Source organism: Anomaloglossus baeobatrachus, chromosome 4, assembly GCF_048569485.1.
Source record: "Anomaloglossus baeobatrachus isolate aAnoBae1 chromosome 4, aAnoBae1.hap1, whole genome shotgun sequence".
Taxonomy (NCBI): Eukaryota; Metazoa; Chordata; class Amphibia; order Anura; family Aromobatidae; genus Anomaloglossus; species Anomaloglossus baeobatrachus.
Window position 1 is genome coordinate 687,336,418 of NC_134356.1, and position 26,687 is coordinate 687,363,104.

Sequence of the window (26,687 nt, forward strand, 5' to 3'; positions counted from 1 at the left end):
GCAGGTTCTTCTTGATAGATTGGGAGGGCTACGGCCCGGAACATCGCTCTTGGGAGCCTGAGGAGGCTGTCCATGCTCCCGACTTAGTTGCCGATTACCTGCGTCGCCGGGAGGAGGCCCTTGAGGGGGAGGTACTGTTACAGTTCCTGTGGCACTGGAGATTATGTTCGGATTTCTTGCTACTGCACATGTGCGAGCACTGGAGACTATGTTCGGATTTCTTGCTACTGCACATGTGCAAGCGCTGGAGACTAAGTCCTATCTTGGAGCCATTGCACATGTGCGGGTGACATCATTGCTGACACGAGGTCACATGTCTCTGACACCTTCTAAGCTGATTGGTCGCTGGTCATGTGCTTTTGACGCTTTGCTCGGTGATAGGCCAGCGTGACGTCATTCTTGTCGTTCTGGCAGCGGATTGGCTCTGGTGTCCTCCATCTTGGATGAGGCACAAAGTCTATATAAGACCCTGACGCACGCCGCCCGGTGCTCAGTCCTCTTGGTTCATGCATGAGGGTAGACGCTCTGTGCACGTCCCTCTAGGCATCTCTCTGTCTATGATAGGTGAGCGCTCCCGGCAGGGTAGCGTTCTTATACCTTACAGCTTCGGCTGCGGTCCGTATCCTTACATCTTAGTGGAGCGGACATAGGCAGGTGCCTGAGGCATGGTCCGGCTGGGCCTTGTGATTCTACTCGTAGGTGGACGTTGCCGCTAGGGTAACGTTCCTTATACTGCGTCTGGTAGTTGTTCGTATCCTCGCACCCTAGGGGAGCGAACATAGGTAGGAGCTTTGTGCGGCTTACGCTGCTGTCCATCTCTTTTGCACCACTAGAAGAGCGGACCCAGGCAGGTGCCATATCTAGTGGTTTGTGGCCTCGAACACTAGTGGAGCGAACGCTGGTAGGAGCTTTGTGCGGCTTACGCTGCTGTCCGTCTCCTGGCACCGCTAGAGGAACGGACCTAGGTAGGTGCCATTTCACACTCACTGCTTTTGTCTCTGTGACCATTAACAGAGACCATACCACAGACCCTCCAAATAAGGGAGGAATTGCTTTATTTCTTAATTATATTCCTCTGTGAGTTTAACAGAGGTATTGCACTCTGCACTTGTGCTATTACTATTTACAGTGGCACACTTATATACCCCTTATCCTCTGCCATAGTCTGCAGCAGAGTCTTTGCACGGTGGACCCTGACTGTCTGATATTCCTTTGGGTTTTATTATCAGACAGCCCCCCGTAACAGTGGGGGTACACGTCCCAATGGCACACAAACACTTCCTTCTCCAAGCCGGGCTCAAACATGAACCCCCACCCCCTGTCGAGGTCAAAACGCCGGATCTGGCCCTCTAACCTCGGGCCTCGCACCAGGTAGGTGGCACACCTCAGGTTTTCTTTCTCCTTGATGGTGCGGGCTAGGACCTTGACCCTCCTCTTCTCCCAGGCTTTGATTTCCCAGCCCAGCTGGCTCTGCAGCCGCTCCCAATACGGGGCGTCTATGTGCCTTTCGGGTGCTTGGGTCGGGCCCAGCCGGAGCTCCCCCATGCCAGCTACGACCAGCACCTTATCTGGGGAACCCCGCTGTGTCGCGGCCTGGAGCGCTGCCTTGCAGCAACAACCCTGCGCCCCCTTCGTCGCTGCACGGGCCTCCGGTTCACAGTCACCTCCCTCTTGGCCGGGCGGATGTCTGGGGTCGGGATCTCTCAGAGTCCCGGTTCCTCCAGGACCGCCGGGACCGCTTCCGGGATGGGTACCTTCCAGGGTTGCGGGGTCGGTGCGGGCCGAACATACGGCCGTCCGTGGGCTGCCTCTACGGGTGGGTCCTCGCGGGCAGGCGGGGTGGTTTCAGCCACCAATGTTAGGGGTAGCTGACCGGGCGGGAAAGCGGCAACAACCGGTACGAGCAGCGGAGGGGGCGACAGGAGGAGCGGGGCAGACCGGGTCCCTCAGCCACAGCAGCCGGTCCCTCGGGGACACAGGGGCGTGGGTCGATTGTTCACCACCATCTCGCGTGCCCGCACGGCAGCGGCTATCTCCCCCATCTCGGTTGCCCACTGCTCCAGCAGGTACCTCACCTGGACTTGTAGACGGCAACACATCAGGGTCGTCAGGGCTTCCAGGAACCAGACAGGTGGCAAAGTCCTGGCGTCCCTGCCCTTTATCTATGCGGTCACATGACAAACAGTCCTCGCCCGCCCCTCTTGGTTTTTTCGGGGCACTACGCTTGCTTTCTGCAGCGCCGCTTTGTTCCCAGGGGGCGGTGCTTCACCTCTGCGCCCTTTCTCTTGGGGAAGATGGTAAAGGTGGGAATTTTTCGCGCCCAAGATGGCCGATCTTCAGATTTTTCAGCGGGATGCCGCTGACTGGGACTTCAAAGCGCACTTCCACTGGTAAGTGGACTGGTTCGATCCTGTTCGTGACGCCAGAAGAGTCGATGTGTACCACCCTGGGGGCTCGGCTGCCTGCCGAGGTGCTCGGATCCAGGCTCGGGTTGTCGGTGGCTTGAGCGCCTCCGGACTGGGGACCATATCGCTCCGAAAGGGGGGGTGATCTTGCTGGCGCTACGGGTAGGGGTGGTGTGGTGGATGGTTTACGGCCGAAGCCGCAGTATTGGTAAAGTTCATGATGCCACCCACGGGTCGTGGTGATTGTAGACACCACCACTGCGGTGAAGGTATGGGGGCTCTCGGAAGTGGTGTAATGGTGCAGCTAGGTGTTCTGTTTTGTGTTCCCGCCCCAGGCCATCCGAACTTCTAGGTGGGAGTGGCCAACCGCCTGACTCCACCCCACCGGGTGTGAACGTCAGGACCTGGGAGGGGCGACTCAGGGTTTCAATGTGTGGCTGCTATTATCTTATTAGGGTGGGATGTGGTGCGTGGCTAGTCCAGGGCATCACACAAGCACCTCATAGTCATCCTTTGCATCATCTTCCATCCTCTCACCAGCCCTACCCTCCTTCACAATTTGCACACTAATGAAAACCGCAGCATTTGGCACATGTGTTGCATCATCCTCTGAGCTGTGGTGTGATGATCTGCAGAAGGGGTGAACAAGTCCTCCCATAGACTCAGCCTCCAACACAACAAGTGGTTGGGCAACAAAGCACTCAGTCTCTTGCACCTCTGGGGCAGGGCCAGGTGGATGGGTCACAGAACCACAGCCAACAAACTAATCAAAAGGCATATGTGAATGCTGCATGACTTGGTAATTGCATGCAAGCTTTCCATTATAAAATGCTCTATCTTGGACTCAATACTAGCACCTGATTAACAAGATAGTACTTCCCAGAAACGCATTGTGCGAAATAAAGTAATTCCGTTTCTGTTATCCTTTGAGTCCATTGTGGTCCGCAATGCCCGGTATGACACTGCCGCTCCTTCCCTTCCTGACTCTCCCATATTATCCTGCTGCACCTGGATGAAGAGGGAGGTGTTCGGTGACGCAGCAGACTTGCAGAGAATTAGACACCACCGGGATCATGCTGTGATCAGAGAATCACCACATCATTGAAATGACAGCTGGGAAATAGTTTCTTTCCTGGAAACCCCTGTCTGGACCTAAGCCCCATGCTAATCACTGAGGTTGGCGGGTGTGCACAACCCATACAGGTGAGTGCAATCATTGTGGGATCATTGCACTTTGTCTAAAGTGGGCTCATGCAGGAGTGCTACTATCTCTATTTTCTTTTTGCTGCTTGACTTGTGGCTCACACTTGTCAGCTGATTTTGAATGGGTTGAGGTGGAATGAAAATGACCATGGAACTCAAGAACCAAATCTGACCTTTCAGGTGTGGACCAGGTGGAAGACAATGCAAAGGAACTGGAGGCACTAGTAGCCATTTAATCCAAAGCTACTTTAACATGTTCTGGCCTCACTATTCATGCAGCATTACTCAGGCATAAAAAATTATGAAGACCAGACTGCGAACCGTGGCACCAAAGAATGGTGTTTCAGTTTGTCATGTAGCAGACACACATCTACCCCATCTTCACCCTGAAGCAGCTATCCCACAAGCAGATGATGTTTGTGAGATATTCTCATAGAATGGCGTACTGTACACCCTCTGTCTTTTGGTAGATAAGGCATATAGCTTGCGCTGCTTGTTTTGCTGTTTGTGAGAGCTACGTAAAGCTGTATGATGCAGCGCTGTATCTGCTTTGGGATTAGATGCACATATAACTGTCCCTCACTCCAACTGTGTCTTACTCCTATGCTTTATCAGATTTTGGATTAATTGCACCTATCACTGAGCAACACCACATAGTATCCCTAAGCTGGTCAAAGCAAAATGGCTGCGTGACCCATGATCCGGCCTTTATACAGGCTGAGTCACGGGGTGTGCCAGCCAATCACAGCCATGCCAATGCTTAGCATGGTTGCAATGTCTCCAGAAGTACTCATAGTCTAATAGCTTTGTGATTGGTTGTGCTACACAGTTTAAACTAGCTTTATTTGGATGACAAAACCGAACAGAAACCAGACGTACAGTAAAAATTTTATGTTCAGTTTTCAGCAACGGACACAAGGTGTCTGATACGTGCCTCAAACCTAGTGTCTGCTCATCCCTGGTAGAGACTCTAATATCAGCTATGGATAACGATATGGTGGACAGTACAAAAACCTGGCTGGATGAGAACCATGACTGGGTGACAAATGTAGAAAATTATCTAACATTCAGAAAGGACAAGAAAGACAAAAAAGCTAGAGAAGTGTGTATTTTTGCTAAATTAAACTTAAGAACTGTGCTCAATGATGATATTAGGGGAGCTGCAGCAATGTAAAGTCAGTATGGGTAAATGTATACTGGAAGGGCAATAGTATAAAGCTCCTAATCTGAGTTTGCTGTAGTCCTCATAATATAGCTGAACATGTAGAGGACAAAAGGCTGCAACATAAAAGATAGACCATATTTTTCAGATTATAAGACGCACTTTTCCTCCCAAAAATTTGGGAGGAAAATGAGGGGTGTGTCTTAATAACCAAATATAGCTTACCGGGAGGTGGAGAATTGGCAGGGGGCTGTCTGTGTGGTTCTCTGTGCGGGCGACAAGGTGCCTGTCGGTGTGTGCAGCTAGCTGCCTCTCTCTACTGGAAGCCTATTTTCTCTCTGTGCGGGTGGTCGGCGGCCTGCTGGCAGCGAAAGCTATGGTGGCTGTGCGGTGGGTGTCCCAGACAGTCTGTCCATGGTCCAGGCTTCAAATGATGGAATCAGCAAGTGGATGAGAGCTCCATCTACACATGCGCCGCTCCGGGGGCCATTTCTTTGAAGCCCGGACTGCCAGCAGAGCATTTGGGACACTTGGTGCACCGGCCTGCTCCACCACACAACCACCGCAGCTTCCACTGCCAGCACAGATCCACTGCCGCTGCCAGCACTGACCCACTGTCGCCGCTGCCAAAACTGACATGCCGCCGCCGCTGCCAGCACTGACCCGCTGTCACTGCCAGAACTGACCCACCGACAATGCCAGCACCACCTCTACCTCCTGTGACCCTGCTCAACCACCACTGCCACCCCCCTCCGGTAAGACAACACCGAAGAATAAGATGAACAGCATTTTTTTTAACCTTTTCTTATCTCTAAATTGGGGTCATCTTATAATTCGGTGCATCTTATAAAACGAAAAATACGGTAACTTATCCTGGTATCTCACTATCATTGATCATACCCCACAATTCATCATACACAATCTTAACCAACAACATCATATGTTATTAGAAAAGCATTTTGAAAAACAAACATAGCGGATCATTACCAGATTTTCTCAAAATTGCTCAGGTACACGACCTAAAACTGGATATGGAAATGCTCCCGCTGAATTTGAAATTGGTTAACGTGAACCAAACAGGTTAACTTATGTCTACTGTCTAACGATTACTACAAAACAAATAATCATTGGTGTGCATAGGTAATATATAATGATGGGCGAGCAGTAGAATGCTCAATGTTCAGTCCTCAAAATGATGAGCGAACACTACAATGCTCGAGTGCTCATTACTCGAGTGGAGCAGGTTGATGTGTGGATGGGCTCAACATGATTGAGCAGTAAAATGGAATTCAATGATTAGGCAATTGGGCAGCCAGCCATAAATAGAACCTTTCCAGAGAAGGAAGGGTTTGGTGTTTTTTTTTCATTTTTTTTGGGGACACTGCATCTGAAAATTTTATTTTTTTTGCCCTAGTGAGAGCCATTCAGAGACTTCAAGTTGTTCTCACTGAGGGGCCGAATTCGGAGAAAGGAGTCTGTGCTTTGTGGTCGATGTTTCATGAATGACATATTCAAGCACCGGCTGAGCACTATGAGTACCCGAGCACCCCGATGCTCAATCATGTAATGAGCAGTGCCGAGCAACCTCCCATATCATTAGTCACTTTATGTGACAGTTTATTTGAGAGGATACATCACAGGTGGCTGGTTCTGCTATTATTTATTACAGATTCTAGTATGGCTGCGGTAAATTGTTTAGGCTTTGTTGGATGATTACAGTAGCTTGGTGATGTATGTAAGTGTGTGTATTTTTGCTATCTGCGCTCGTACTCAATAATTGAAAAATCTAGATGTTTTCAAAATTTTGTTTCCAATCTTTATTAATTTTTATATCCTTTAACTGTTGATGATTTTGTTATTTCCACATTTCCACAACTTTTTTTTCTTGATGTTACAATTTCAATGTTGATGAGTGTATATACTTAGTCCAGAAACCTACCATAATAGGTTAAGAATACAAGAGAAAAAAAAACATTTTTTATATACTTAATGCAATAAATTGCTAGTATTATCTCAGGAATTAGCCAGTAATCAACAATTATTTCATTTCTAGTTTTCTCTTTGGACTTGAACTCAGGAGGAATGAAAGACGAAATAAAATTTCCGTCATCTCAGCACCTTGAGGCAGTAGCATATATATATATATATATATATATATATATATGTTGTGTTACTCTTTCTTTTCTATAAATGATTGTCATTGTATTTGTGTATGTCACGTCTTCTTATACATATTGAGCAAACTGATGAATATTCCAGATGATAAATTACCGCTTCTTACTTGAGGAATGAGAGAAATTCCAAAAAAGTACAAATATGGAAATAAGTGGAGTAAGTATGAACAGGAGTCACTTGGATTGTTCACATGGAGGATTATTCTCAATCAAACTCATGAAGAATATAATTTAGGTTAAAAAACGCAATAATTAATATTACAGCAGTTTTCATTATTGGTGTATGACATATGTTACAATTTTTATAGCTTTATATATAAAGTTTTATATTTATAAGTATTATTATTATTATTATTATTATTTAGTTTTCCGGTAACTTTCTTCACCTTTTTGGAGCTACAGATGAAGCCACATTTACCTTAACACAAACAAAGCATCACGGGGGATATATCATGGCATAAAAAAGGTATAATTTGAAGACTAAGCTGTATAGTCAAACGCTTGTGCAATGTTACATTTTTTTTTTCATTTTCTTATATTCCAGCATATCATATCCCACTGTACATAATTCATATTGTGAATATTTACATAAAAATGTAACTATACCAACTAAACTGTGTTTTCCAGATTCGAAAGGTTAAACTCCAAGGGTGTAACTTGTCTGCCCAAAGATTCCGAATGACTCCTTCATAGCATGATTGAAGCGTTTTGTTATTTTGTAATTGCAGCACTGTTGTGGGGCCATCAATGTAAGGTCCTTGCACTTCATTTCATACTAGCCTCAGAATCGCCTCAACTCTCTTAAAAAAAAAAATTAAAGATGCACTCAAACAATGGGAGATAGGGCCAAATTCACCTCTTGTGTGAATAGTTGGACAAAGGACTTGATGTCTTCTTTCCTCCGGACTTGATTGAGAGGTTCCCCACACATGATTCATGAATTTTCTTTGGAAAAAATCTACAATAGTATTAAAAAAATGTAGAAACCCCTGCTTCAAACTATTTGAAGCCTCAAGGCTGCCAGATGCCCTGAGTCGGCACAGGAGGAACTGCCACCCACCTTAGATGGGGCCAAATCGGAGTTGGATATCTGAAGGTCCTTGCTGTGACACTTGTACTCTTAAGGTACCGTCACACTAAGCAACTTACCAGCGATCCCAACAACGATAGGGATCGCTGGTAAGTTGCTAGGAGGTTGCTGGTGAGATGTCACACTGCGACGCTCCAGCGATCCCACCAGCAACCTGACCTGGCAGGGATCGCTGGAGCGTCGCTACACAAGTTGCTGGTGAGCTCACCAGCAACCAGTGACCAGCCCCCAGTGCCACGTGGAAGATGCTGCGCTTGGTAAATAAGGTAAATATCGGGTAACCAACCCGATATTTACCTTAGTTACCACCGCACGGAGCTACACGTGCAGAGAGCAGGGAGCAGCGCACACTGAGCGCTGGCTCCCTGCTCTCCTAGTTACAGCACACATCGGGTTAATTACCCGATGTGTGCTGCAGCTAAATGTGCACAGAGCAGGGAGCAGCGCACAATGCTTAGCGCTGGCTCCCTGCTCTCCTAGTTACAGCACACATCGGGTTAATTAACCCGATGTGTGCTGCAGCTACATGTGCACAGAGCAGGAGCCGGCACTGACTGAGAGCGGCGGAGGCTGGTAACAAAGGTAAATATCAGGTAACCAAGGACAGGGCTTCTTGGTTACCCGATGTTTACATTGGATACCAGCCTCCGCAGAAGCCGGCTCCTGCTGCCTGCACATTTAGTTGTTGCTGTCTCGCTGTCACACACAGCGATGTGTGCTTCACAGCGGGACAGCAACAACTAAAAAATGGCCCAGGACATTCAGCAACAACCAACGACCTCACAGCAGGGGCCAGGTTGTTGCTGGATGTCACACACAGCAACATCACTAGCAACATCGCTGTTACGTCACAAAAGTTGTTCGTTAGCAGCGATGTTGCTAGCGATGTTGCTTAGTGTGACGGGGCCTTTAGTACTGGCATCGCGGACACCTTCTACTCTTTCTGAATATAAATGTTTTCTGAGGCCTTATGCTAGGTGTGTTCAAGGCCGTAATCCTTGCTTTCAATTGTGACAGGCCTTGCACTTACTACATAGGCTACACCAGTCTAGGTGTCCCTCTCCTTACAATGGTTTACAGATATGCCGTGACGTGGCAACTGGGCAGATGTACAAATAGCCATTTCTATATGCTAAATATCTCATTTTTCTTAGATTTTCCTTAGCAGTAATGCAGGTCCATGTTCACACATTCATGGTTTCCATACTTTATCATTATCAGAGTGCAAACTGTCTTTTTTTGTATTTTATGTCATGTTTAGTTATGCACCTATTCACACTTCAGTTTGGTGAGTGCCGTCAGTCTTTTTGTCTACACATGAAAGAATGTTTATTAGCATTTTTTCTAGTGAAATCCATTTTATCTTAGTTTTTGTATGTTTTATTGTCAGTCCGTAAAAGTGGAGAAACACTCTGAAATATTGTTTTCACTGGCAAAATGGGAGTCAGAGATGCATCCAGTCATCTTCCCTATGCTGTTCTCATTCTATTTCAATGGTGTTTCCATCCATTTCTGTTAATTTTAGCCCCCCCCTCCTATCCCTTGGAGGGTGTTCCTGAAAAATTCTCAAGTTTCTCATTGACTTCCATTGTACTCATTACTTGAGACGAGCATCAGAGCATTATAATTTACTAAATTCGAGTTCACTTATCACTAAACTTGACCAAAGGGTCCAGAAGCTCTATTAAAAAGGAGACTATTGTGACATTGCTACCTTAGTCTTCAGCTTCTATTACCAGACACCACAGTGTTTATTCTGTGGGTGTCAAGGTTGGGAATTTTGGGAAAACCACCAATGGGGTCTCTCAGGGTCACAGAGGCGGATTTCAAATCAATCTGTGCAGATATAAATGAATCAGACAACAATGATCACGCCAAAACGTATCCACTGTTTGAGCAAAGCAATCTTCTGGCTCATGTATTGAAAATCTCACGATTATACAGTCCAATATTTGACCTTGAAACGGAAACAAGGAGTAAGAGATAAAGCTTCAGCTTCACATCCCAGCTGGTGAGAACCAACATGTTATAAATACAGTCAGTGTGTTATGAATACTTCTTTGTTTATTGTACATTTTGGCTTATTCATCTTGGTTAACACATTCCTAAGCGCACATCTTAAAATCATATTATGGCGTCTATGCGATTGCCATTCAGACATACAGATAATTATGCAACAACACCTATGCTTTAAATATATACACACACAGATTATCTTATTACATCTGGACAAACAGCCTACAGCCCAGGCCTTATCTCCACATGGGCACCACTGGTGATGAAGGAGATATCGTGGGTAATAGTTATATGTGATAAAGGTACTATCCAGAATAGAGTAGCTAGGATTTCACGTTTTATACTAGAGAATGGCTTATGTTCATATATTTTTCTTTTCACAGGTTACCAATCTGACTGATATCATAGAGTTTGTCCTCCTGGGTTTTCAAGGTAGATAACAGAGAGCACAAGAGAGTGGTGTTTAATGCCGCGCCAATAGATCACTTCAGATGATGTTCAGACCAGTGTTACTTTATTGTTTTCCAGGTCAACGCGTTTCTGGGGCATCTGCCCCCTTCATCAGGACCACCAAAGAAACAGATAACATGGATGTTATCTGTTTCTTTGGTGGTCCTGATGAAGGGGGCAGATGCCCCAGAAACGCGTTGACCTGGAAAACAATAAAGTAACACTGGTCTGAACATCATCTGAAGTGATCTATTGGCGCGGCATTAAACACCACTCTCTTGTGCTCTCTGTTATCTACCGTTTTGGTGGCTGCAGCCTTGGATTGTGTGATACATGCGATTACAGTAGTTGTGGCTTCTCACAACTACATCTGGTGAGTAGTTTTACTCCCCCACCCCCACCCCTCACATATTGGGGTAAGACCCTATGCGCTTGTTTTTCCACAGTTTTTTCCGTGTTGGGTTTTCAAGGTGGCAGACCTCTAAGAGCTTCACTGTTTTGTCTTCTCTTTGCAGTATTTTTGGTAATAGTATGTGGCAACCTCCTGATCATCTCACTGGTATTGACCAGTAATAATCTCCACTCCCCAATGTATTTCTTCATCTCACAACTGTCTATTAGTGATCTTATAATGCCAGCTAATGTTGTCCCTAATCTGCTTTACATTCTGATAAATAATGGAGGGACCATTTCTTACATTGGCTGCATGACTCAGTTTTTTACCTTCTGTGTTTCAGAATCATTTGAATGTCTTCTCCTCACAGTGATGTCCTACGACCGATATTTGGCCATCTGTAATCCCCTCCGTTACACCTCTATAATGACAAGTGCCCAGTGTACGAGGTTGGCTTTTAGCTCTTGGATTCTCAGTTTTCTCACTGGATTTATTAACACTTTATCGGCATCAAGGCTAAAGTTCTGTGGGCCGAATACCATTAACCATTTGTTCTGTGATTTAGTTCCTTTAAAGGACATTACCTGCTCTGATACATTTCCTATACAACTACAACTGTATTTACTGAGTTTTCCATTAGTCAGTATTCCTAGCATAATAATTGTTATTTCTTATGGTAACATTGTCCGTGCCATCCTACAGATTCCATCCAATATCAGTAGACAGAAAGCCTTCTCCACCTGCAGCTCCCACCTCACCGTGGTCTTCATATTTTACTTGACTCTGTTCAGTATGTATATTCTTCCCACAAATGCACAAACATCAGATGTTAATAAGATCACATCCTTGTTATATATTGTGTTTACTCCACTAATCAATCCCATTATATACAGTTTTAGAAATAACGTTATTAAGAAAGCTGTACAAGAAATCATTCCGAAAAATCTATGATTTCTTTTTCTTGATGAGAAAAATCTTGTTTAATTAACTGTAAACAAAATTTACATGGGTTGTGTCTCACACCGGAGGAAAATTTTAATTAACTGTTTGTGCACACGATCCCGAACACGAGCTTTCTGGGAAGTTCTTGTTACAGTTCGGGTCCAGTTCGGTCAAGCACATTATTATTATTATTACTATTAATAATAATACTAAATAAATAATAATAAAGTTTATTTATATAGTGTCACGCTCCCCGGGTCCCCTGTGCTGCCCTCCGGCTCACCTGTCACGCTCCCCGGGTCCCCCGTCTCGCTTCCCAGTTCCTTGGTCCGGTCACCGCCGCTCCCCGCTCTCCAGCACCCCTTGCCAGCGCGTCCCCAGCGTCCTGGTCCCCGCACCCGGCGTCCGTCGGCTTCACAGCCCCATCCTGGCCCTGCTGCTTCCTCCTCGCAGCTTCCTGCTCTGGCTTCTGGCACTCGGGCCGCGCGCATGCGCATTAGGGCGCGCGCGCGGTCATTGACCCTTTCTTAAAGGGCCAGCGTCCATTAACAGGAAATGATGCAAAACAGGTACAGGGTATAAAGGGGGTTTATGTCCAAGGGGGCGGGGCCTGATCTTCGTGTTTCTTAAGCTAGGAGTCAGGTCTCCTGGTGTATATGTGTATATACTCACCTATCTCTCTTGTAGAGCCGTGCCTGCCTCGCCATCCGGTCCAGACCGAATCCCGAACCCCGAACGCAGTCCATCTGCCATCCTGACAGTCCGTACCATCTCGGATCCCTGCGGTGACCTGTCATCTCTCTCCAAAGGTTCCAGACCCCGCCTGACATCTTCTCGGCTTCCGAACCTGAGCTGCGTCACCCGGACTACCACCAGTGACTCCGTAGCCCCAGGGACTTCTCCGTTATACTCCTGTGCACGGACTGTTCTGCTGCCTATAGTGCTCCAGCTACCGGACCCCTTACCACCATCTAGGAGTTCGGCCCAGTGGATCCACCTCCTGGGTCTGCCCGTCCACCTGGCCCTGACATATAGCGCCAACATATTCCGGATCCCTTTACAATCCGGTGGGGGTTGTATAGACAAAAACAAAACAAAATAGCACATAATTCAACAGCTACAGTAGGAATGCTCAAAAGCTTACAATCTATGGGGAAGAAGAGGGACACAAAAGGTGAAGCACACTTGTAGATCTGGCTGGCTATTGTTATGCTAGTTAATTAGTTACATATAAAGATGAATGATCGGGTCTTTTGACAGTAACCTTTTGGGTGCCCTTACGTGCTATTGGTTGTATGTAGGATGTGAGGACAGAAATAGGAGAGAGAAGGTTATGAGTAGCATTTAGAAGGTGGGACGGGGGAGAGTTAGGTTAGTAAGTTATTATGATAAGCTTGTCTAAAGAGATGTGTTTTTAATGTACGCTTAAAAACTTGGGGGCTGGATATTAGTCACATTCTTTGGGGTAGTGCATTCCATAAAACTGTTGCGGCACGAGAAAAGTCTTGGAGACGGAGGTGTGAGGTTCGTATTATGGAGGATGTTAGTCTAAGATCATTTGCGGAACGAAGGGGGCGGGTAGGATGATAGACAGAGATGAGGGATGAGATATATGGTGGTGCAGAGCTGTGGAGAGCTTTGTGGGTAAGGGATAGGAGTTTGTATTGTATTCTGTAGCTGAGAGGTAGCCAGTGTAGTGACTGGCATAAGGTGGCGGCATCGGTGAAGCAGCTGGACAGGAATAGGACCCTGGCAGCTGCATTTAAGATGGATTGGAGAGGGGAGAGTTTGGTCCGAGGGAGACCAATCAATAAAGAGTTGCAGTAATCCAGGCGGGAATGAATAAGAGCGAAAGTAAGGGGTTTTGCAGTTTCAAAGGTAAGAAATGGTCGGATTCTGGAGATGTTTTTGAGATGCAGGTGACATGTGCGAGTGAGTGATTGTATATGGGGAATGAAGGAGAGTTCTGAGTCAAATATTACCCCAAGACAGTGAGCATGCTGCTTGGGAATAATGATTTAATCATTGAAGGTAATTGAGATGTCGGGTGTAGGTTGGTTGGTAGAGGGAGGAAACACAAGAAACTCAGTTTTGGAGAGATTCAGTTTCAGATAGAGGGAGGACATGCTTTGAGAGAAAGCAGACAGATAATCTCTGGTATTTTGTAACAAAGCAGGGGTGATGATTGGAGATAATGTATATAATGTTAAAAAATATTATGAATATACTTACAGGTCCTGCGACGCGTCCTGCAGACCTGTCTCCTGGCTGCTTCTGCTTCTGCATCCGATCATTGCTGTGCCACCGGTAAACACCACTGACTTACAGGATCTGCCATAATATCATAGCCATGTGACCAGTCTAGTGTGAATGTTGTACAGACATTGGGTTAGACTGGTCACATGGCTATGATGTCATGGCAGGTCCTGTTAACTATACACTGCATTGCTTGCACTTGGCAATCTTTGGCTGTTTTCAGCCATGCTCGTGGTGACCTCAGGGTTCACCCGAGTCCATGGCTCATGGACTCGAATAAACTTTGACTTTCACTGTGCGAGTCTTGCATCATATGACCCGGTACGGCCACACACTGTACTAACAGGAGCGGTCGGCTGCATATATTTTCATGCAGCTGAGGCGCTCGTGTTTGGAGAGTGTCAGCCCGCGCCAGGTGATGCCGATGCATACGTAAGTGGAATTCCGGCCTCAGTGTGAATCTGCTTCTTTCTCTGTATAGACTCTGTGCAGAAAGATGAAGCAGAGTTGACAATGCTCTCTCTGCTTCTCACTCTGTATAGACTCTGTGGACTTTTTTGTTTTTTTGTTTTTTGTTTTTTTGTTTTATTTCTAATGAAAAATGTTTTTCTCTGTGTTGTGTTTTTTTTTTTTTTACTGTTTACTAGAAATTCATTGTGGCCATGTCTAATTTGGTGTGACACCATGAATTTTGGGCTTAGTACCAGCTGAGAATACAAAGCTGGTATTAATTCCTTTATTACCCAGCGTACCACCGCCATCAGGGTCGCTGGACAAGCTGGGTAATGCACCTGGAAATGGCGCTAGGAAACAATGCGCCATTTTCAGGGGCAGCTGTGGGCTGTGGTTTTTAGCATGGTGGACCCAGAATGCTTGGGCCTTACCATGCTGGAAATCCCAGTCCCCAGCTGCCTGGTTTTACCTGACTGGTAATCAAAATACGGTGGGAGCCCTCTGATTTTTTTTTAATTATTTTTAAAATAATTTAAAAAAATTGATTGCCAGCCAAGGTAAGATGGAGGTGGCAGCCCGTAGCCGTCCGCTTTATCTGCGCTGAGAATCAAAAATTTTGCAAAGCGCTACGTCATTTTATTTATTTATTTTTTTTAACTTACTATATGTGCATAGATGCTAGAATGTATGGGCTCATTTCAGGTTACTCCAACAGCCAATCACAGACTCCGTCTTTATAACCGACAATAAACCCTTCTGACATAATCCAAAGGCCAGCAAGCATCTCCAGCTCTGCTACATCTGTGAGAGGAGACAAACACATGTCTGCTCACAAAGACTCAGCTGGAAGCAGTCAGAGACTTCACCTGAGTGCATGGCTGTGCCCACGTGTTACGTACACTGACACTATAGGACCTTGCATGACATCATAGCCATGTGACCAGTCTGTAACCAACAAGGTAAAACAACATTGACACCTGACTGGTCACATGGCTGTGATGTCACGGAAGGTCCTTTAGTCAGTGCTGAACATCGGAAGGGTTCGCCCATTGCTAGAGGAGATACAGTTTGGAAATATTTAAAATCAAGAAATTATTAATGGACTATACATCCACTTTTTAAATCATGTCTGTCTTGTCTGGACAATTAGAGATATAAAATTGCTGGCTCCATGCTTTGTGCCTAATATACTTTTTTTCTTTCCTCTCACCTTCCTTGGGGGGGCCTCTGTTCTTCTACCCCTTCTATCTTTGCAAGTTATCAGCCAAGGGGCCTAATTTAAGTGGCAGTAAGAATCTGAATGGGGCATAGACGCTCACCATAGGAAGTTTGCCACCATCATGTTGTGGAAAGCTTCAGAGTTCAAAAGTGTAAACGGCAACATTTCCAAGGCAAGGAGTAATATTATACAAGCACGTAACAACTTGTATCCTTGCTTCATCTCCACCAAATCCACATGCAAAGCTTTCTCTTTGATTGTTAGCTGTGAGCGTTTGAGTGGACACAGAAGCTTGATTGTGACGCTGATGATGGCATCATTGACGCTCACCATATTGGTTGATTTCTCAAGGTTTTGTCAGTTGAGTTAGGGCCACCAACTTGCACTACAAAAATTACGATTAAGTCTCAATTGCTGGCCCTGTAAAATTAATATAAGGGGCCGTCTGCGGGCTCGCTAAAAAATGAGATGGGGCCAGCTGCTGGCCCTGTAAAAAATTTTGAGAATGGACAAGCTGCTGGCCCTGTAAAAATGATTAGATGTGTGCATACCTTACTATCTCAGAGAGCAGTTGTATATTTGTTTGAGTAAATTTGATGTTCAGTTTGCACCTGTTCACATTTGTCTTTTAGGCAGTGTAGTCAGTTTTCTTATGTCAATATTTTCAGTTTCTAATATATTATGACTCTGGCGGCACTAGAAATTTGATCTGACAAAATTTTATTGACAGAGAAGGCAAGCACCTCCATGGAGTAGAGCAACAATTCATGCCACATATCTGTGATGACCTAACAAAATCAGGGTGTCACAGATAACTGCACCCCTATTCTAGGTGCAGGAGTCCCTCCTCCTTGGCCCTCCATCACAATCCCCATCCTGGTGCACAACACCAGCCAGCAAACCCTAGTCACCCCCCATCACAATAGGAACACACCAGTGGGCGAGGCCAAGCGGATGGCGACGCCCACCTAAGGGTTCTTAGGTGTAGTGGGCGGGGACAGAGTGAGAGAGACAAACAGTTAGTGAGTGACCGTTGAAAGTGACGGTTGACAGGGGTTGGAGCTCCTTTGCTGACAGAAGACTAGGTGGCAGTCAGTGGACAAGGCCACAGGCGATGGAGATCCGGTCGCGGGAGACCTTAAGTGGACTGGGGCAGGGTTGTAGCCCACCGGTGCCGACAGCGGGAATCCGGTCTGGAGCCGTGCACAGACAGGGTACCTGGACCCTAGGGCGAGGAGTAGGTGCAAGCCCCTTTCCAATTAACCAGCTGGGGACAAGATTCCAAGTCTTGTCCCACAGGAGGCTCAGATAGAGCAAGACAGAAGCCTAACGAGGGGGATAGGGCTCCGCAATTCCCTGCTAAGATCCCATGCTTCAGTTCTTGTGGGCCACAACTCCCAAAGGACTACAACACCGGGAATGGACTTTCCCGTTCCATATGGAGTGGTCACAGTGACAAGTCTAAACACAAGGTGCAGGAGGAAGGGCCATATCTACCGTGCTGGGGTGCGGGACCTGAATGCACCCTTCTGAGGCGACCGGCCATTGGCAGTTTGGTTTACTATCTGGACTCTGTGTGAAGTTACTTGGGAACTCTGAGTACACCAACACCACGTGATCCAATCCTGTAGGTTGAACTGCGCTAGCCTATCTCACCCACACTGGGGTCCCGGGTCAACACCTCCCATACCCGTGGAGGGCATACCATCTAGCTTCCCCACTTCATCAGGCCCATGCACCACTTCCAGTGGCAGCGGCGGTGCCACCAAATATCACCATGCCCCACGGGTGGTGTCAGTGACAATCTTTCCCTGCAATCCAAAAACCCCTTTTTCACTTGTGGGCGATGGACGGGTGCTCAGGTCCGGATCCGGCTTCCCTTGAGCCACCACCACGACCCCGGATCCGAGCATCCCGAGCAGCCCCCCTGCTATGCTCTGTTCCCCGCCAGCAACATATCCACCTTGGACACCCAATAGTTTGATGGCACAGAGCAATCACATAAGACACTGGTATGGTCAGCTAGGTACTCTTTATCATCTTCAAAAACATTTTCCTCCTTGTTAGACTACCCTGCACATCAGGGATGCTCAGAAAATCTAATAAAACTGTCCAAGACCCTTTTGTAGTGTTCACCTGCCTTTGTTGGACCTGATGTGTTTCTCTCTCATTTCTCCTCCTTGGTTTCCAAAAGAACTATGAGCTCAGCTGCCAGAATTTTCAGGTGGGAAAGTTTTGTATGAATTGTTCAACTGGGGCTTTCTGGTATTGCACATTTTAGTAGCCCTCTACACCTCATGAAGGAGAGATGAAAAGTTCTCCTTGTAGACTGCTTTGAGAAGTGTGAACAACCAGTAACAAGTCATTGCCAAAATACATATAACATGAAGGGCAGAGGAAAGGCTACGGGACATAAATGGGGTCAACACGCAGCGTATCTTTATGAGCTGGCTTGAAATATCTGGTTAGATTTTGAAACAAATGAACCACAAAATTGAGCACATTGTCAAGGTCTTTTACATGTGCATACTTGCCATGGTTCAGAGCTGCCACCAGGTTATGGCCATTATCACAAACATAACCGTACCTGTTTGTAGACTAATCAGTCAGTTTTGTCTTTTCTAGTATACCTTTCAAAAACTCTGTTACAATGTGCTATTTCTCACCTAAAAAAATATATTTTTAACATAGCCTGTTGTTGCATCACCAAGGCAGTGCTGCAGTGCTTACAGTTTGAGACAGATGTGTGCGCCGTGCTTGACGGTGACAATTCGGAGATGGAGGGAGAGGAGGTATAGCAACTCTTGTCGTGTTGGATAAACCCTGATGGAACTAAAGCCCATAGGCCTCGGAATCGGTAGCATGTGTGCCATCCCAGGTCCAGCCTACACAAGGTTCAGCCGGTGTTGTGTCTTGCAACTGTTACATTCCTTTCCACAAGCACTTGTGCATGTGTTGGTGGTTAGATGGAACTTTCCCCTTCAACCAGTTTCTCTGATTGGCTGCCGTTGGACCACACTCCCACCCTCTGAGACAGCGTCTTTGATTGGTTGGAATCACAATCGGCATAGGGTCCCACCATATTATGATTCCCAGCACAGATAAAGCCCACGGCAACAGGCTGCAGTCACCAGGGGTGCACTAATCTTGGCTTTGTATCAAAATACGAAGAAACGCATACAGCTTTTTTTGTTTTTACTTATTTAAATAAATAAATAACCTTACAAATTGACTTGCAGCTCCCTGGGGGCTGGTATTCTCAGCCTGAAATCTGATGCATCAAAAAAATGCACAAAACACTTTTGATGCCGTTTTGGTGCAGTTTTCTTCCAGGAGGTGAAACTTTGGTGCTGAAATGTCTGAACCAAATTTGCGCCACTTGGATAAAAACAACACCAGAATGGCATCAAAACCATTTTTGTGGATTTTATTTTGTCAAGAGATTCAGATTTGGTGCTAAATTTTTTACACCATATTCCTGAACCCAATCTACACCTCGTGGCAGAAAAAAAAAAATCACATCACTACACCATCATACCGCCGCATGCAGTAGTGATGTATTTTTTTGCCAAAAGGTGCAGATTGGGTGCCGAAATGTGGTGTAGAAATTTTAGCACCACATCTGTATCTCTTGGCAAAAAATCCACAGTTTTCTGCCAGGAGATGCAGGTCTGTGAACTCAGTGAAAGTTCATTGAGGTCCTGTTACGGGGGGCTGTCTGATAACCTAAAGGAGTATCAGACAGTCAGGGTCCACCGTGCAAAGACTCTGCTGCAGACTATGGCAGAGTGCAATACCTCTGTTAACTCACAGAAGGATATAATAAGTAAGTAAAGCAATTCCTCCCTTACTTGGAGGGTGTGTGGAATGATCTCTGTTAATAATCACAGAGACAAAGGCAATGTGTGCGAAATGGCACCTACCTAGGTCCGCTCTTCTAGTGGTGCAAAAGAGACGAACAGCAGCGTAAGCCGCACAAAGCTCCTACCTGCGTTCGCTCCACTAGTGTGCGAGGACACGAACCACTAGATATGGCACCTACCTAGGTCCGCTCTTCTAGTGGTGCAAAAGAGATGAACAGCAGCGTAAGCCGCACAAAGCTCCTACCTCTGTTCGCTCCCCTAGTGTGCGAGGATACGAACAACTGCCAGACGCAGTATAAGGAACGTTACCCTAGCGGCAACGTCCACCTACGAGTCGAACCACAAGGCCCAGCCAGACCATGTGCCTCAGGCACCTGCCTATGTCCGCTCCCCTAAGAGGTAAGGATACGGACAGCAGCCGAAGCTGTAAGGTATAAGAACGCTACCCTGCCGGTAGCGCTCACCTAGCATAGACAGAGGAATGCCTAGAGGAACGCGCACAGAGCGTCTACTCTTATGCATGAACCAAGAGGACTGAGCGCCATGCGGCGTGTGTCAGGGTCTTATATAGACTCTGTGCCTCATCCAAGATGGAGGACACCAGAGCCAATCCGCTGCCAGAACGACAGGAGTGACGTCATGCTGGCCTATCACCGAGCAAGGCATCACAAGCACATGACCAGCGACCAATCGGCATAGAAGGTGTCAGAGACATGTGACCTCGTGTCAGCGATGATGTCACCCGCACATGTGCAATGGCTCCAAGATAGGACTTAGTCTCCGGCGCTCGCACATGTGCAGTAGCAAGAAATCTGGACTTAGTCTCCAGCGCTCGCACATGTGCAGTAGTAAGAAATCTGGACTTAGTCTCCAGTGCTCGCAGCAACCGTAACAGGTCCCCTGAGATCAGGTTATCTGCAGTCACAGGTGGAGCCTCATGCTGTGACCTCAAATAACTTGAGTGACTTCACCACTGATCGCAGGGCTCAGTCTCTGCCTAAAGCTCAAAGCGAGCAGTCATGATATATGGCGCTTTCTGTGAATTCAGATGTAGCAGAGCTAGAAGCATTGTGGGACCTAGCAGTGTGGATTATGTTGGACCTGTGTGTTTTGGGGTTTACTACATTTTTAAATAAAGGATTTTTTCAGTGTTTGTGTTTATTTCGTTTAACTTATAGGATTATTGGTGGGAGAGTCTCATAGAAGCTCCCCATCACTAGTGATATAGAAGGGTTAATAGTTTCTGTATTTCTAGATTTTAAATATTTTTATTATTGTAGATTGTAAGCTCTCACGAGCAGGGTTGCCATTTTTCCTTTTAAATATTGTATCCTCTATAATTGTTACTTGTTTGTATATGTTTATGTATATGATATGTATATGTTCCTCCTGAATTGTAAAGCGCTGCGGAATATGTTGGCGCTATAGAAATAAAGATTATTATTATTATATTATTATTATTATTAAATTAGTACATCTTGTTTAAAGCCCACTTTACACGTTGCAATTAGTTGTACAATCGCATTTGCGATGTGACACGCCCAGGTTGCATACGGGATCTTATGAGATTGCACGTAGGTCGTTCATTTGCTGTCACACGAGCGTTAGTAGTCTATGTTAAATTGATCAATGTTATGTGCGATCCTTTAGATCATGTGTTCTGTGACGTATGCATTGGGCACCTTTTTTTTTTTTTTTATTTGTTGACTTGCCAAGCGTGTGTAATGTGCAGGGATGCGTTTTTACTATGTCATCTGCCATTCAGCGCTGCTACATGGCCGCTGACAGCAGACACAGACAGCCATGCAGCAGAGCTGAATGGCCGCTGACAGCAGACACAGACAGAGCCGCACTGTCAGAATGAACTCGGGTGAACTTCACCCGACTTCATTGTCATGCTGTGGCTCTGTCTGTGTCACGCCCTGATTAGCGGTCACCTGTGAAGGACTCACCGGTGACCGCTAATCTCCTAAGTTACTGAAGTTAGCAGCCCTCTCTAATACTCACCAATCCCCGATCCCCGGCGCTGCACGGCGTTCACACTGCTCCGGCGGCTTTTACTGTTTTGAAAAAGCCGGCCGCCCATTAAACAATCTCGTATTCCCTGCTTTTCCCCGCCCACCGGCGCCTATGATTGGTTACAGTGAGACACGCCCCCACGCTGAGTGACAGGTGTCACACTGCACCCAATCACAGAAGCCGGTGGGCGTGTCTATACTGTGTAGTGAAATAAATAATTAAATAATTAAAAAAAACGGCGCGCGGTTCCCCCCAATTTTAAAACCAGCCGGATAAAGCCATACGGCTGAAGGCTGGTATTCTCAGGATGGGGAGCTCCACATTATGGGGAGCCCCCCAGCCTAACAATATCAGCCAACAGCCGCCCAGAATTGCCGCATACATTATATGCGACAGTTCTGGGACTGTACCCGGCTCTTCCCGATTTGCCCTGGTGCGTTGGCAAATCGGGGTAATAAGGAGTTATTGGCAGCCCATAGCTGCCAATAAGTCCTAGATTAATCATGTCAGGCGTCTATGAGACACCCTCCATGATTAATCTGTAAATTACAGTAAATAAACACACACACGCAAAAAAATCCTTTATTAGAAATAAAAACACAAACAAATACCCTGGTTCACCACTTTAATCAGCCCCAAAAAGCCCTCCATGTCCGGCGTAATCCAGGATGCTCCAGCGTCGCTTCCAGCGCTGCTGCATGGAGGTGACCTGAGCTGCAGCAGACACAGCCGCTCCGGTCACCTCCACGCAGGTAATTGACTCGCCCACCCCAGGGCTATGGGACACCCGGTGCCGGGCCGGACTAGTCCGGTGGTAGTCAGTGGTGGCTGGGCCCGGCTCCGTGGCCCTGGTGGGTGTCAGTTGAATATGTGGCTGATGACTTTAATGTTTGTGTTCGTGACGCCACCTGTGGTATGCGGCTATTAAGCCGCCGCTGCTGTGTGAGGCCACCGGGGTGATGTTATGGCAGCAATGTTGGTACTGCTCCCCACAGGTGGAGCAATGCCCGGGGCACAGTTGGTGCTTGTGGAAGTCTATGGTGCTGCGTGACTAACACGGTGCAGGGCCGACAAGCAATGAAAGAAACAGGCACAAACAGTAGTCTCTTTACCTTCTCCTCTTTTACTCGGCAGAAACTTAGTCCAGGGAGACCGTCACAGATGGTATAGATGATCCGGCCGGCCTGGAAGTGCCTGGGGTGATCTTTGGCCAGTTGAGTATGAGGCCTACTCCTTAATCTTTCTCTGCTGTTTTAGGACACTGCACTTTGGGTTCGCAATTGCCCTCTTGCTGCTGGGACTTGTTGTTCGTCCCCTCTTCTGTGTGGTAGACTGCGCAGGCCCTCTCTGGTGCTTCTCTGCTGGAGCCCACACCAGGCCCTTGGGATGCAGTTGTACCTTCAGATTGCTTCTGGGGCAGGGGGCTTACAGCTCTCCTGCCCTCCGGATTCAGCTACCAGGGATGGATTTTATGCCCTGGCAACTACAGACTCCGATGTCCGAGTCTCTGCTGTGCCTCTCTGCTCCCCTTGCTTCACTGGGCCAAGCTATCCCAGCTCTAGGCCCCAGTTTACAAGGCAGCACTACTCTGCGTCTGCACTCTTCACTCCTGTGTCCAGACTAACTAACACTTCCTCCTTCCAGCCAGACTTAAGGAATGCTCCCTGAAGTTCCAGGTTCAGAGCTCCCCCTGCTGGCCGGAGGGAGAACTGTGTTGAGTGTTAACTTACTGGCCAATAGATCTCCCAATTACCTCCAGGCTCAGCATTAACCCTTTTGGGAGGGCAATGCTGTTGTGGCGACCAGGTCCTGGGGCGCCACACTCCCCCTTAGTTAAATTCAGTACTCCCGGACTGTAGAGACAAACATGACATGTTAGAACATTTCATCCCATTATGGGAGGCACAATTACTTTAACGTTACAACCTTAAACATTACTATAAGAGTCCAGTGTGGCTCCCTGCCGGGTGTCCATTACACTGCTCCATGGGGGACCCGCCGCGTTCAAACCCCCAACGTAGGCTCTGGGCGTGCGTCAGAGCATTGATGACCCCACTCTATGCACGCCGGACGGGTTTTTCTTCAGGGGTGTTGAGCACACTGGTGCTAACTATGAACAATTTAGGTGTTGGCCACCCATAGTCCAGTGGCCCAATTGTCCATTTTCGCAATCAAAGAAAAAGAAAACATTTTGTACACAACATGGCAGACATTTTGCATAACTATTTACATCCTAATAAGTACTCTTTCCTTTATACAGTTGACTCCCTATACCTTAGAGGGGGTTGTCCCCGAGTGCTGCGCTGGGACCTACGTAGCTCTGGTGTTTGCCCCTGACTACGTGGTGCGTCTTCTATCTCAGCACTACAGGTGGGCCTAACCCCAAGGTAGGTTGATGGTGCCTTGTGATCTAGAGTCGCCACTGGTTCAGGGGTTGATCTCGCAGGGGTTGATCCTGCTCCACTGCTGGCGTGTCATCTCGTGCCGGAGCGGACGATTGCGGTGGCGGGATCTTAGGTGGATCCGGAACCTTTTCTGTTTCTGGCTCGACCAACTGCGGAAACGTCAAAACTGGTACCACTATGGCATTGTTTATTCGGGTCCAAGTTTTGGGGAACTTTCCAAGGATGGTTTGAATCATCTCCCCTCCTTTCTCTTGACTTTGGGGACTTCCTTGTACTCCTTCCATTTCTCTTTGGATTCTGCACCGTTCAGGGCACGCTTTCAGGCGGTCTCGGGAAATTGCTTGATAGGTCTTGCCTTCATCTTTGCTTATGAGGCATACCTTACTATTGTCAAAGTTGGAGGGGATAATGGTGTAGGGCTCGTTTTCCCACTGATCATCCAATTTATGCGTCTTCCGCTTCTTCTTGAGGACTTGTTCTCCAGGTGCTAAGGGAGTTGCTGGGGCGACGGCGACTGGGACTACTTCGGCCGGTGCTGCGGCGCCCTGGGCGATGGCAGCCACCTGCTCTCCCTCGGAGTCGGACATCTTCCTCCCCCTTAGTGAACCTTACCAGGCTCCGTTCACTTTTCAAATTTTCTTCCGGGTCGCGCGGGGTTAACAGCGCTCTGCTCTGATGGCGCGCTTCCTTCGCGCTCTTTGTCAGGCACGCCCCCCTTCTTCCTGCGCTCGGCGCGGCTAATGGCGGCGGCAATTTACAACCAGTACACAGTCTTTTACACAGTTCTTCAGGCGCACAGTACCCGGTGTGACCGGGCACGAAATCCTGTTCGTGACGCCAAAAGTTGACTCGCCCACCCCAGGGCTATGGGACACCCGGTGCCGGGCCGGACTAGTCCGGTGGTAGTCAGTGGTGGCTGGGCCCGGCTCCGTGGCCCTGGTGGGTGTCAGTTGAATATGTGGCTGATGACTTTAATGTTTGTGTTCGTGACGCCACCTGTGGTATGCGGCTATTAAGCCGCCGCTGCTGTGTGAGGCCACCGGGGTGATGTTATGGCAGCAATGTTGGTACTGCTCCCCACAGGTGGAGCAATGCCCGGGGCACAGTTGGTGCTTGTGGAAGTCTATGGTGCTGCGTGACTAACACGGTGCAGGGCCGACAAGCAATGAAAGAAACAGGCACAAACAGTAGTCTCTTTACCTTCTCCTCTTTTACTCGGCAGAAACTTAGTCCAGGGAGACCGTCACAGATGGTATAGATGATCCGGCCGGCCTGGAAGTGCCTGGGGTGATCTTTGGCCAGTTGAGTATGAGGCCCTACTCCTTAATCTTTCTCTGCTGTTTTAGGACACTGCACTTTGGGTTCGCAATTGCCCTCTTGCTGCTGGGACTTGTTGTTCGTCCCCTCTTCTGTGTGGTAGACTGCGCAGGCCCTCTCTGGTGCTTCTCTGCTGGAGCCCACACCAGGCCCTTGGGATGCAGTTGTACCTTCAGATTGCTTCTGGGGCAGGGGGCTTACAGCTGTCCTGCCCTCCGGATTCAGCTACCAGGGATGGATTTTATGCCCTGGCAACTACAGACTCCGATGTCCGAGTCTCTGCTGTGCCTCTCTGCTCCCCTTGCTTCACTGGGCCAAGCTATCCCAGCTCTAGGCCCCAGTTTACAAGGCAGCACTACTCTGCGTCTGCACTCTTCACTCCTGTGTCCAGACTAACTAACACTTCCTCCTTCCAGCCAGACTTAAGGAATGCTCCCTGAAGTTCCAGGTTCAGAGCTCCCCCTGCTGGCCGGAGGGAGAACTGTGTTGAGTGTTAACTTACTGGCCAATAGATCTCCCAATTACCTCCAGGCTCAGCATTAACCCTTTTGGGAGGGCAATGCTGTTGTGGCGACCAGGTCCTGGGGCGCCACATAATGAAGACAGCCGCGCGATCAGCTGCTGTCACTGAGGTTACCCGCTGTCACTGGATCCAGCGGTGGATGCAGCGGTGGCCGCGGGTAACCTCAGTGACAGCTCAGCTGATCGCGCTACTCACCCGCCGCTCCTACCACCTCCACGCAGCAACTGAGGTGAGTAGAGCGATCAGCTGAGCTGTCACTGAGGTTACCCCGCGGCCACCGCTGGATCCAGTGACAGCGGGTAACCTCAGTGACAGCAGCTGATCGCGCGGCTGTCTTCATTAGCTGTGTGGAGGTGACCGGAGCGGCGGTGTATTCTGCAGCTCCGGTCACCTCCATGCAGCAGCGCTGGAAGCGACGCTGGAGCATCCTGGATTACGCCGGACATGGAGGGCTTTTTGGGGCTGATTAAAGTGGTAAACCAGGCTATATGTTTGTGTTTTTATTTCTAATAAAGGATTTTTCGGGTGTGTGTGTTTATTTACTGTAATTTACAGATTAATCATGGAGGGTGTCTCATAGACGCCTGACATGATTAATCTAGGACTTATTGGCAGCTATGGGCTGCCAATAACTCCTTATTACCCCGATTTGCCAACGCACCAGGGTAAATCGGGAAGAGCCGGGTACAGTCCCAGAACTGTCGCATATAATGTATGCGGCAATTCTGGGTGGCTGTTGGCTGATATTGTTAGGCTGGGGGGCTCCCCATAACGTGGAGCTCCCCATCCTGAGAAT